At 42.7% G+C, this 13,200-nt stretch overlaps 1 protein-coding gene across 4 annotated transcripts in view; it reads left to right on the top strand.

Moving 5' to 3' along the window:
- BBS9 (Bardet-Biedl syndrome 9) overlaps nucleotides 1–13,200 on the top strand; it is a 359,454-nt gene that overhangs the window by 34,624 nt on the left and 311,630 nt on the right. Inside the window, exon 2 of one of the 4 annotated variants that reach the window (XM_037041165.1) lies at nucleotides 5,447–5,527. The exons of the other annotated variants lie outside the window; for them this stretch is intronic. The gene's annotated coding sequence lies outside the window, so the exon portion shown is untranslated. The remainder of the gene's footprint in view (nucleotides 1–5,446; nucleotides 5,528–13,200) is intronic. 4 annotated transcript variants of the gene reach the window in all.

Below are 13,200 nucleotides of genomic sequence, written 5' to 3'. Positions count from 1 at the left end.
TTTATTTCAGCTCTTCATTTTTTATCCACCTTGACCTGGAGATTACTAATTATAGTTTCTTGTACATGAGCAGTTGTATGGCCTTTGGTATAAAGCCTTCAGTGCCCATGCAATGGGCCACTCAGATTTCTCCTGGGATAGTTTGTTCCTCTTGGGAAGTGTATTTTTCAGACTTTGGAGCACTTTTAAAATTTTACTTTGATTTGAAAACCTTGGTATTCTCAGGCTACTAAACTGATTTTTTACTTATAGCTGGAAGCCCCAAGTAAGGCCAAGAGGCCTCCTTAACTCCCGGCTGCTCTTTCCCAGAGCAGGACGCAGTGTGCCCTAGGTACCGTGCAGTGGGGAGGCGAGAGAGTTTTGGCGGAGTGGGAGGGGAGTCTGCAGTGTCAGAGGTCAAGCAGCCGGTGTGTTTGTTGAGAGGAAAACTCTGGATTTTGCCATTTGGAGGTCAGTGTGGGTCATACGTAGAGCAGTTTTGTAGAAGGATAGCAGTGTCAGTCCAGTTGCCCGAAGTGAGGACTCCGTGGAGAAGCAGAGATTCTGAAGGAAAGCTGTTTCGGGAAGAGGTTTGGCTGTGTAGGGGAGAGAGTGGGGAGGCCCCGGCTGGAGGGCCCCGCTCCACCAGGGCCGTTTGAGGACGCAGGGCGACATCTCGATCTGGGGAGAGAAACGCCTCCTGTGGAGTTTCTGAAAGGACGAGCTGGAATGTGTTTTTAATGAAACGTTATGCTGTTTGGATTATGAAGGGCCAGTTTTGTTCCTTAAGATTTTATTTCTTATCACATGATTTGTGCTTTGGTCACGTTGAGTTGCCTTCTTTTCATGATGAATTTGTGGTTTATGGGAAAAGGCTTTTAAAAACTCCATTAGAGATTATGACCATCATATGGTTCTTTCTTCAGTTTTCACCCGTCTCCAACATTTTTCACTTTCCTTTTATTTATTTAATCCATATATCTTAAAAAGATTTTATTTATTTATTTTAGAGGAAGGGAAAGAGAAAGAGAGGAAGAGAAACAGTGATGTGAGAGAGAAACCTTTGGCTGCCTCCCGCACCCCCGGAACCAGGGTTCCGGCCTGTAACCCAGGAGTGTGCCTGACTGGGAACTGAGCAGGCGACTTTTCGGTTTGCAGGGTGATGTGCAATCCACTGAACCTCACCAGCCAGGGCCCGGTCTGTCTTTCTATGTGTTATCTCTCTGTCTGTCTATTACAATTTTACTGTGGTAGGAACAATTAACGTGAGATCTACTCTCTACAGATTTTTAAGTATAATACACTGTTGTTACCTATAGGCATCTCTATGTTTCTTGATCAGACATTTTTGTTTTACATGAGGATATTTATTTTTTGAGCTTACCTGGTAATAGCCCACTTAAGTCTTTGAGGACCATTAACATCAAAGCCCAGTCTTACTTCCCCGGTTCTAGTCCATGTGAAGAAGTGCCTGCCTTCCTCCAAGAAGACTCAGCAAAGGTCTTTTCCCAACTGATTGGCACCGGTTCTCCATCTCTGAGCCAGTCACTGTCAACACTGGAATAAGACTAAGGGCTGGTCAGGCCCCCTCTGACCGTGGAGACTAAGGGTGGGGAGGGGTGGCCCTTCAGTGGAATGGCGGTGAGCAGTTACCTGTGGCCAGCTGCAGGGTTCTGGAACTGACCTAGGAACAAGACGAGGCTGTCATATGGCAGTGGCACACCGTGAACTTCATTTTGGGTGTGCTTTGACAGGAGTGCACATGAGGGAAGGTCCTCAGAGTAGGACACCTTCCACAGACAGCGACACAGGACAGCCACCCAGATGGGGGAGAGGGCAGGAAACCTCCATGGGATGGGGGCGCCGAGTGGGGCCCGGTGCCGAGGTGACATTGCTCAGATGCAGGATGGGCATCTCTGTCAGGGAGCTGCGATGGGCAGCAGTGACACAGCCTCCCAAAACAGCGTTGGGATTTGTCTCTGTGGCTAGCAGGCAGGTGGTGGGTGCAGTTTTGCAGGCCATGCTAAGCAGGCACATGCTAAATGGCTAGAAATATGCTCGCCTGGGCTCTATTTAAAGCAATTGGAGATCTAAAAATTTGAGTTCAGCATCTGTGGGCTTCGAGTTCACAGTCAGCCTGTTGTGACGAAGTAAACAGCATGGGTCCAGGATACAGGGGCCACCTCAGACCCACATATATAACGTTGACAAAGAGAATGGAATGGGTGTCGGGTGGCCAAGAAAGTGCACATGTCCACTGCATTTGATTTCTCTTTCTCTCCCAGAACTTCTCTGGTGCTGCTTTGGGACTGATGGGGAGAGGCAGCCCGTGGTGGGGGCAGAGGGTCAGGGCTAAGTCATCCAGGGTGTGCTCTGCTCTGGGCTGCCCACAGCCTCGTCTGGCTTCATTGTGGGGGCTTGAGGGAGACCGGTGCTCCAGATGTTTGTATTTAGAGATCTGTTGTAATTCAGTTTAGCTGAGTGCTTTTCAAGGCCGTTCGTCACGTTTTTAGTTCTGGTGTGCATAGATATGGTGGTCATGTCCCCAGATTTGTGCTAGATAGAGTGGAACTTGCAATAATTTGGGCATGATTTTTGCTTCATCCTCTTCTCCCTTTCAGTACTCACAAAACCAACATGAGTATGCTCGGGTTAAAAAGTAACCATGTTCACAAAGGAACATTTGAACATATGGGCCTGCAGAAAAGAGAAAGTAAATAATGCTGCCATCGCCCAAACACGGCCACTGACTGTGCTCCAGGGCCCCATGGACTGCGGCCCATGTGTTCTGAGTGAACCCCGAGTAATTTTATCTCATTGGGGTTCAGCTATCCTGCCATCAAAAGGGCACAAACGTGGAAAACATGTGTTTATCATGCAAAGTCTGGCGCTGTATCATGTGGACTGTAAGCAAGTTGTGGAAATAAATACGTTAAATAGATGTATTTCTTAGAAAAGCTTTCACTCCCTATGACTGTATCTTGGAATCAGTTGAAGAATTTATCAAATATTGGTCCTCATTTTGCTTCAGTTGTAAACACATGGATTTACTAGCAAAGGAAAAAAAGACATTATGTAGGTTGTCTGTAAGCAGCAGAGATAGCATGGTAGTTGACATTCCTACATGTTTGGTGGTAGATATATTTTACCTGTCAGTTTTTGCACTCCAAGTCACACTTGCCTTTTCTTTAAAATGGCAAAAAATTTCATATGGTGATTTAAAAACTGTGTACATTTTAAACTCTGGAAACTCTTGAGCTACATGTATTGTGTGTCTGAATCACACCTAAGGATTTCTGGTAATGGTGTCTACAGGTGTGTGGGGAGTACCCTGCACTGGTACCTTGGGACAGGCGGGGACTGTCTGTGCCTGAACTCCGGGACTGATGGGCGGGCCCTGTACGGGCCCTCTGGGACTGGTGGGGAGTGTGTACAGCAGCACTTCTGACAGTCAACGCCTTCTGCTTGTTTGGTTACCTTGCCTAGTCAGGTTCCTTTTCTAGTCTGTGTACTTGGAACAGTGCTTGTGAATGACTTCTGTTCCGTGGAATTTGAGATTTACTGCCATGAAGTCGTTCTGAGAGTCATTTTGCATTTGTTCCTTCACTTCCTGTCCACGTTATGTGGATGGGCCCACAGGGCATTTGAGACTGGGTAGATGACACCAAACCATGTCTCACTTGTTCACAGATTGTCCCTCAGTTATGACAGTGCTGATTTACATACAGAGCGTCAGGGTTTTGGTGCAGTTTTTATTTTGTTGGTTTTGTTCTGCAGCCTGCCACATCAGCCTGCTATTGCCCGCCTTTAAAGTTTAATTTATGTTCTTAAACTGCTCAGTAGTGTGAAATGTTTTCTGAGAGCTCTCTTTTGGTTCTTGGCTCTGTTTTTCCTTTTTTTGTATGGTATCTTCCTTTCTCCCTGCCATTTTTCTGCAGTGTGTTCGTGGGTTTGTCAGGCCCATCTCTTCTGGTCTTGCTCAGGCTCCGCCTCACCAGCCCCTGGGGGGCTGCTTTGTTTTTTAAGGAGCTGGTGAATTTCCCTTGCTTTGGCGTCCCCCTCTGCCCCTGCAGTCAGAGATGAGTTCATTTTCCTTTCTGTGACATACCTTCTTGAGGGCTGGGTGCTGCTTAGTGTCTCTGGCCTGTCCCTTGTCTGTGGGGGCGGTAGGGATGGGAGGGGCAGGTGGAATGGGTGTCTGCCACCAGGGCACCTTGCTGGATGATCTGGCCTTTGTCCTGTCTTCTGCGGTTTTCTTAAGTGTCTCTAATCAGTGTTCATGCCACCTGGATGGTCTGTTACCTGCTCATCTTGGAAGGTGGGGAGATGTTCTCAGACTTCGGAGGTTTTCTTAGAGTCGCCCCCATTTGTTCCTTTCCCTGTTTGACGGGCCTCGCCAGAACCTGTTTGTGTCCCCCCCGCACAACTTTCTCCTGACCCCTGGTGGGGGGGGTGTGCAGGACCAGGTGAGGCAGCTCCTCTCCAGCCCGTCTTGCTCCCCGGACTCATCACTGTGGCTGGACGTATTTCACCTGACTGCTATTTCTATGGTTTATGGCCTCTACAGCTTTCTCTTTTTGCAGAGAATCACCAACAATGGTAAAATTCGCTCTTCTTGTTTGGTAGAAAGGGACTGTGGTGAAGGTCGAGCTTCTGGCATTTCGGGCATTTCCGTTTCACCAGGCTGTCTGTGTCCCCTCTGGGTCTTTCTCTGACTTGAGAGGTTTAGTAAGGTGTTTTGTTTTTCACGGCCTTTGTGGAGTTCCGAGTTTGCACCTTCACCAAGCTCTGAGTCCAGCTGTCAAGATTCTTGGAAGCGTTTCCGTTTCTTGACGGCTGCCGTTTCTTGAAGGTTATAGCGTGAAACTGTGTTCTCTCCTTTGTTTCACTGCAGCTGGAGTGTGTGTACTATTCTCTGTCATGTACTCACTTACTGATTTGTTTAATACACAATATTGCATTTGAAAGAGTTTTTGAAAATGGTCCTTGGATTGCCAGATTTGAGAATTGGATGTTCAGAAAAGTTCTGTAGATTCAGCAGTTCAGTTGTGTGGATGATTCTGGTGGACTCCTTGAAAGATAATCTTTAAAAAATTTTTTCTATTATATGATCTATTTATTTAGTATGGGCTGATTTCTTTGTACTTGATGTGAATGTCTTTTTGGCAGATTATTCTTGGCTTTTAAATTGTGTGTTTTTTAATGTGGTCCAGTCATTGCTTTCCTGTATGATTTATTCCATTCCTTTTAAGCTTAGAAAGTTGTCTCCCATGTAGTTTAAAAATTTTTTTTATTGCATTTTTTCCCATTATGATTTAGTCCCCTTTTATACCCATCTCCCCTCTCATGTGCAGTTTTTTGAGATTTCTGTCTTTTGTATCTTGATTTTCTACCAGGAATTTTTATATTATTTATGGGGAAGACTATGTGGAGAGAGAACTAATATTTATTATCTCCTGTATTGCAGTGTGTTGTGCTGTTGCGTGCAACCCTGTAAGGGAGCTGACTTAATCACTCTTTCCCAGACTGGGAAGCAAGCTCAGCGAAGGTCAGGGTCTTGCTGCAAATCATACCTGGACATTGGGAGGCTTTGGACCCAGAGTTACCTGATTTTGAAGTCCATATTCTTTCTAACACACACCCTTTATTTAAGGGCCTTGCTAGTTAGAGAGAAGGTTGGTGAGAACTCCAGGAGGAAGGACAGGGAGGCCTTTCTGGGAGCTTCATGAGGGCAGAGGCCAAGCCCTTCGTTCTCCACTGGATCTAGTGTCTGGCGTGGTCCTTTACACATAGCGGATGCTGAGTGAGTATCTGTTGAGTGAACGCACCCAAACAGTTATGTGATTGGACAGGACTGATGTTACACACATTAGGCTTTAGGGGTTATTTTTTTCACAGAAACAAATGTTAGCTAATGCCCCTGTTTTAGCCAGCTTCTGAGTTTTGTTTTCTTCTTTCACAAACACAGGTTGAGCCGGTGCTACAGTGCCAGGCTTATGGTAGTTACTGCCTCCCACTGTGGCCAAAGTGGAGGGAACACGCAGGGCTCCCGGATTCCCTGCTGCTCCAGTCCTTTCCCATGTGCTGGAGAGGCAGCACCTACACAGGCAGGTTTACCAGCGGAAATAATGAGTTTTCTCATCTAGTTGGAGTTATGTTTCTGCATGTTATTCATCCTTTTGTTATAATAGTGTTCTTCTGCATAAAATGTGATATTCACGGATAACATTCACGGATTGAAAAGTTTTAAGTTTTAAAAAGTTATTTAAGGACTTTCGCCAAGATGGAGGCATAGGTAGAAACACTGTGCCTTCTCCCACAACCAAGTTTGAATACAACAAAGGTTTGGAGAACAAAGACACAGCCAAAGAACAGAAAATTGAATTATACGGAAGTCCAACAACAATGAACCGTTCAACCGGGATGGTAAGAGGGGCGGAGCCAGCAGCGGAGCAAGGTCGGGCAGGAAAGATCCCCTGACCTAGGCTCGCAGTCAGTCCGGACCCAGTCAGGGTGTGGGGCAGACTGACTTCGGTCACACATTCGTGCACAGTGAGACGGACCGCGCAGGCCCCAGCGGGCGAACCCAGTGTTGGAGGGCTGACTGCGGTGGCACATTCGTGTGCGGGGAGACGAAGCGCTCAGGCCCCGGTGGCAGTGGCAGCTGTGGCACCTGTGGTGGCAGCTGTAGGCGGCAGACAGAACCACCATTTCTCCTCTTTGACCCCGCCCCCTCTTACAGCATCACAACCCAGCGACTGAGTTGCCCTGCTCTGGTGAACACCTAGGGCTCCGATCCTGATAAGTAACAGGCACGAACAGCCCAAAAGATGGCACGAGAAGGACTCAAAGCCCTAGAGCCCATAACTCTAAGGGACCAAGAGATTGCCAGTCTCTCAGATGCACAGTTCAAAACACTGGTAATCAGGATGCTCACAGAACTGGTTGATTTTAGTCACAAATTAGAGGAACATATGAAGGCTAAACTAATTGAAATGAAGGGAGATGCACAGGAAACCAGTAGTGATGGAAAGGAAACTGGGACTCAGATCAATGGAATAGACCAGAAGGAAGAAAAAAATGACCAAACAGAAAAGAATGAAGAAATGAGAATTCAAAAAAATGAGGAGAGGCTTAGGAACCTCCAGGACATCTTCAAACGTTCCAACATCCGGATTATAGGGGTACCAGAAGGGGGAAAGAAACAGCCATGAGTGGAAAACTTATTTGAACAAATAATAAAGGAAAACTTCCCCAGTCTGGCAAAGGAAATAGACTTCCAGGAAATCCAGGAAGCTCAGAGAGTCCCAAAGAAGTTGGACCCAAGAAGGAACACACCAAGGCACATCATAATTACATTAGCCAAGATTAAAATGAAGAAGAGAATCCTAGAAGCAGCAAGAGATAAGGGGATAGTCACCTACAAAGGTATGCCCATCAGACTGTTAGCAGATTTCTCAAAAGAGACCTTGCAGGCAAGAAGGGGCTGGAAAGAAGTATTCCAAGTCATGAAATCCAAAGACCTACAGCCAAGATTGCTTTATCCAGCAAAGCTTTCATTTAGAATGGAAGGACAGATAAAGTGCTTCTCAGTTAAGGTCAAATTCAAGGAGTTCATCATCACCAAGCCCTTATTATATGAAATGCTAAAGGGACTTATATAAGAAAAAGAAGATGAAAAATATTAACAGTGAAAGGACAGCAAACTCAGAGTTATTAACAACCACACCTAAAACAAAAGCAAACCAAGAGAATAGCTAGATCAGTAGCGGAACCATAGAAATGAAGAACACATGGAGGGTTAGCAACAGGGGAGTGGAAGGGGGAGAAGGGGGAGAAGGTACAGAAAATAGCATAGACAGTAGGTAGAAAATAGGGGGGAGGGCAAGAATAGTAGGGGAAATATAGAATCTAAAGAACTTGAGACATGTGGTTATAAACTAAGGAGGGGAGAATGGAGTGGGAGGGAGTGTGTGGGTGGAGGGGAATGAAGGGGGGGAATAAAACAACTGTAATGGTATAATCAATAAAATATATTTTAAAAAGTTATTTAAATTTCTTAATTTGTAGTATAAAAGACATTTCTTCTTTTAACCCTTTATCTCTCTCTTTTTTTGTGTGCCTTGTGAAAGCTCATTTTCCTTCAGCTCTTCCAGTTCTTTTATTTTATTTTGATTTTTTTCAGTCAGATGGAACTTTAGAAAAGTAGAAGTTTTTCAGGGAAGGTTTAATGTAAGAGTGTAGACATACTGTGGGCCCGGTGTAGATTATAAAGATTGACAGCACAGTGGCCCCACGTTTGTGACTGAGGTGGGAAGAAAATACTGCATAGAAAAGGTTCAGTGTGCTTGGAAAATAATTGTCAGTAAATGAGGTGAACAGATTTTATTAGTAATGTATATGAGTATGGTAGAATGTTTTTTAAATTACAAAAAATAACTTCTATAAGCTTGTATGGGATTACATTGTCACATAAATAAAAATTTTTGAATTCTTTGGAATAAAAAGCCCGCCAAGGAAAATAGAGAACCCAAGAATCAGTAAGTTGCCTTTTGCATCTGGAGGATGCACGAACGGCCAGAGCACAGCCTTGCTCTTTTGTGTGGGTGTGGGATGTTGGTGCTGATGAGAGCTGAGCAGTGTTTTCCTTCTAGGGAATCCACAGATAAGGTTTCGAAAACCCTCGTTCGACCAGTGAAGCTCATGGCCCTACATTTGAATAGATGTGGTCGACATGCGGGAGGATAACGTGAGAGCAGAGTCCCTGTGGCGCGCGGGCCCGTTCCTTGCCTGAGCATTAACCTGTAGGTGTTTTATAATATTGGAGAGCTTCCCTCATTTGTTTTCGAGATCATTTATGGATCCACAGTGAGAAGTCAGAAGATCAAGGGGATAATAGGATTGAGTCTCATTCCGTGCTGGTTTTTCTCATATATATGGTATTCATTTATAGACTTTCTAGTCCAAGACCCATAAAACAATGTTACTTTCAAACAGTGCCTTCCTGAATGTTGTCATATAAAACCTTCAGTTCCTGGGGGTTGATTATAAAAGAGGGTTCCCTGTTGTCTGCAAATTCATTTCTTAAGTGGCCATTTAAAGTTGTTACTTTTCCTGAAAGGTGGGTTCTCATTCCTTCCCTACATGCACTATTGATGTTCGGTGGTTAAATATTCACTGCCTACTGTGGCTAACAGTGGGGAAAGGCTGAAAAGAATGTTCGAAGTTTCTTGGTGTTGTTTGAAAAAAGTAATAGTGTCTTTTGTGGTGGCTGAATGCCAAGGCTGGAAGAGTATTAACGGGAATGTACGTCTGTGGTCCGGATTGCCTTTGACAAGAAGACGGTTAAATGTGGTCATCTCCATAGGAGCCGATGGCCATTTTTGGTCATATCCGTCATGGTCCCCTTCATTACAGTGGAGTAACTGAGCCATTAAATAGTTTACTCAATTGAGGAGGAAATGATTGCCATAAGACTACTTTGTATTCAAATGACGCTGAGATATGACGGTCTCCAACAGTTCCAGAATTCATCTGCAGAGCACACTGCTGTGGGAAGTGGACACTCTTCCCCTCCCCCAGTCTCTCTTGAATTGATTCAGTAACCCTTTCACATTCTATGTGGAAACTCTTGCTTGCAGATTTAAATTTTAAAATATAAGGGAGAGATTTATGCTAATGTTTGTGTTTACTACTACAATGTTAAAGGTATTTTAAAAGTATTACATTAGTAATACTCTGGGTAGAGGAGATATATATCTATGTATCTATATAGTCTGTTTGGAAAAAGTCCAGCGTTAATATAAAGAGAACAGTTTGCGAGACATTGATGTCACCTGGCAGCCAAGGAGAGTGGACTGGAATGCGCATGTGTGAACAGTGATGACTTCACTGTACTGGTCAGTGCGGGTGGTAGATGCCACTGAGTGAGCATGTGTACTGCGTGGCCGTCACAGTCAAAATGACTGAGCGAGTAGAGCAACGAGTCTGCATCAGATTTTGTGTTAAGCTTGAACATTCTTCTGGAAACTATCTGGATGATTCAGAAGGCTGCAGCTATGGGCAGCTGGTGATTGGCAGCCTCATCACTACAACATACCTGCTCATGCATTATGTCTCGTGCAGAGTTTTTTTGAGAAACATCAAATCACCCAGGCAACTCAGCCCCACTACAGCCCAGATTTGGTGCCCTGAAACTTCTGGCTTTTCCCGAAACTAAAATCACCTCTGAAAGGGAAGAGATTTCAGACCATCAATGAGATTCAGGTAAATGTGATGGGGCAGCTGATGGTGATTAGGAGAACTGTGCGAAGTCCCAAGGGGGCTTCGAAGGGGTCTGAGGTGTCATTGTCCTATGTACAGTGTTTCTTGTATCTTCTTCAATAAGTGTCTCTATTTATATTACATAACTGGATGCTTTCTCGACAGGCCATATATATATTTTTACACACACACACACACATATATAACTAATGAGAATGGAGCTGTTATGAACATCCTTACATAATTCTTTATGTGGCCTCTACAAAAATAAAAATCTCATATAAATATAGGGTGACTTTTTAAATTACAGTTCTAGAAATATTTCCAATTCTTCTTGGTATTGTAATATTTTAAGACACTCAACATTGTTGAGAGTAGAGTTCTAATTTGCATCTTCAGTATTTCATATAGTACATAATTTAAATCCCTGCTGGCTAACTTAGAATATTAGAAATGATTAATGGCATACCAGAACAAGGCTTCCTGTATTATATTAACATTTAAACTGTNTATTACATAACTGGATGCTTTCTCGACAGGCTATATATATATATATTTACACACACACATATATATAACTAATGAGAATGGAGCTGTTATGAACATCCTTACATAATTCTTTATGTGGCATCTACAAAAATAAAAATCTCCCATCCAAGTACTAACCAGGCCCGACCCTGCTTAGCTTCCGAGATCAGACGAGATCGGGTGCGTTCAGGGTGGTATGGCCGTAGACTAAAAATCTCATATAAATATGGGGTGACTTTTTAAATTACAGTTCTAGAAATATTTCCAATTCTTCTTGGTATTGTAATATTTTAAGACACTCAACATTGTTGAGAGTAGAGTTCTAATTTGCATCTTCAGTATTTCATATAGTACATAATTTAAATCCCTGCTGGCTAACTTAGAATATTAGAAATGATTAATGGCATACCAGAACAAGGCTTCCTGTATTATATTAACATTTCAACTGTAGTTAAAGTAAGCAGAGTTTTAAACCTATATTTCCTTGCATTGAAATTTCTGACTAAGGACCTTTCAAAGGAGTGTTTCTAGATCTTTGCTAAAATAAGACAGTGTCATTTAATATGGAAACAATAACTGTGAAATATTCCTAAATCTAATTTAGAAAGCTATATTCATGATTTTAGGGGACTATGAACATAAAAATGTGTGAGTGGAAAATAAAGATTTCCTGTGGCATTTTGCAGCTGGTTGATGAAGTCCTGTACAGTTCATTGTCCTATGGGTGGAATTTGTGCAAGGTTTTGGAAGGCAGGGGTTGTATGTTAAAAGTGCTTGTTTCCAAGGTAGTACAAACTGGTTTTAACAACCTATCATCTTTCATTTACCAAAGGAAATATGTAAAAAGAAAAGGAAAGTGTTCAGTGGAAACAAAATGTTGAGATGATGAAAAGCTACAAGGAAAGAAAAAAGGCTTTAGAAAGACTACTAAAAAGAAACTAGCTTTTTTCCTCAACAATCTGTCTGAGTTCATTTTGCTTTCATTACATATCTAGCCTGGAGGCACAGTATGTTGAGTGTTACAACAAAGAGGGTGTTATAAGGAGTACTTTTTTCAATAATAAAGTGTAACATATGTGTAAACCATGCAACTTTGTAACAGGAAACTTTATAATAAGGGAGGACTGGGCTTAACTTTTCCACAATTTTGGAAGAATGAGTTTTATTAGGTGTTAGACAAAGAAATTATCAACTGACTTTCATGTTGTAAGGTTGAAAGATTTGTTATGACCGTTTCTAGACTTTAGCAGTGGTTTTACTGTGGGCCCTGATATATTAGGAAGAGTGCCTAGCACTATTAATATGTCTACTGTTGTAGTCCTCGTAAGGAATACGATGTTTAACTTTTGCCTTTCAGTGAAAGATTATTCAAAATCCTGTTATTCTGTGGTTTTTGTCAGCAGCATTACGCTGTTCTTGAATTGATCAACACATAATATAATTCGGGAACCCAATCAATAGTTCTTTTCTTTTTAAAAGATGGTGACAAATTCTTTTAAAACTTGGGAGATTGGCTCCATCATTCATCCCTTACTCTTTCTTTGCTCCTGCTGCCCACCTCCCTGAAAACCATATTGTTTTGATGTCAATAAGTAGAACAGATTATCTGTTGGAGATTCAGTGTGTGTTAATTATATTGGAAAAAAATGTAAACTGGACAGATGATATAGGTTAGTGGGCATCGGGCTTAACAGGTTCTTTGGTTAATGAGCACACAACAATTAGGGATCTTTAATATGCCCGAACCATATTTCTTGTAAAATTTCCCCTGTTTTGAGATTAACTGGCAATAGCTCTGTTTTTGGCTTTTAAAGGCTAATATATTATGGTAGAGTTTTAGGATTTCTATAGTGCTTATTATATAATAGTTGAGCTTTTTGTATTTATCATGAAGTTACTGATGTGAGCCAGAAGTGTAGCAGTCAGCCCTCTGCCTTTGCCTCTCCAGTAATCTATTTTTAAAATCATGATCCATGCTTATTCTTTTCTCTCTTCCCCTTGAAAATGATTACACACCATGCGCATTTATATCCTGTTTTAAATGGAAGGTGGGGGAGTTGAATGATACCCTTTGATATGGTTTAGTCCACTGCAGGGCTGTTAGAAAAGCAGGTGTGAAGTTCCTCGGCTTAGAAAAGAGACAGTAGAAGTATGTTAGCCAGATACATTATTGCATCTTTAAAAATAGACCCTTTAAACCTTGCAAGATCACAGAAGTATTCAAAATAGCTTTTAACTGTACGCAGTTAATTTGATAAAAATAAGAGTCAAACAGTACAGACAAGCTGATGAAGGCATCGGTACCCCCAATTCCCCTCCTCTCCAACATGATTCGCATCTGCCTTTTTTTCTCATTTTGTCTATTGCTGTACCTTGGCGATAAAGGTTCTGATTAATGGCACACCTTTTTTCTTACCCCTTTTCCAGTTA

Source organism: Sturnira hondurensis, unplaced genomic scaffold (assembly GCF_014824575.4).
Source record: "Sturnira hondurensis isolate 20B ecotype Veracruz unplaced genomic scaffold, ASM1482457v3 Scaffold0002840, whole genome shotgun sequence".
NCBI classification, from domain to species: domain Eukaryota; kingdom Metazoa; phylum Chordata; class Mammalia; order Chiroptera; family Phyllostomidae; genus Sturnira; species Sturnira hondurensis.
Note: the sequence above shows the minus strand (reverse complement) of the source record. Positions and strands in the feature narration are given on the sequence as shown.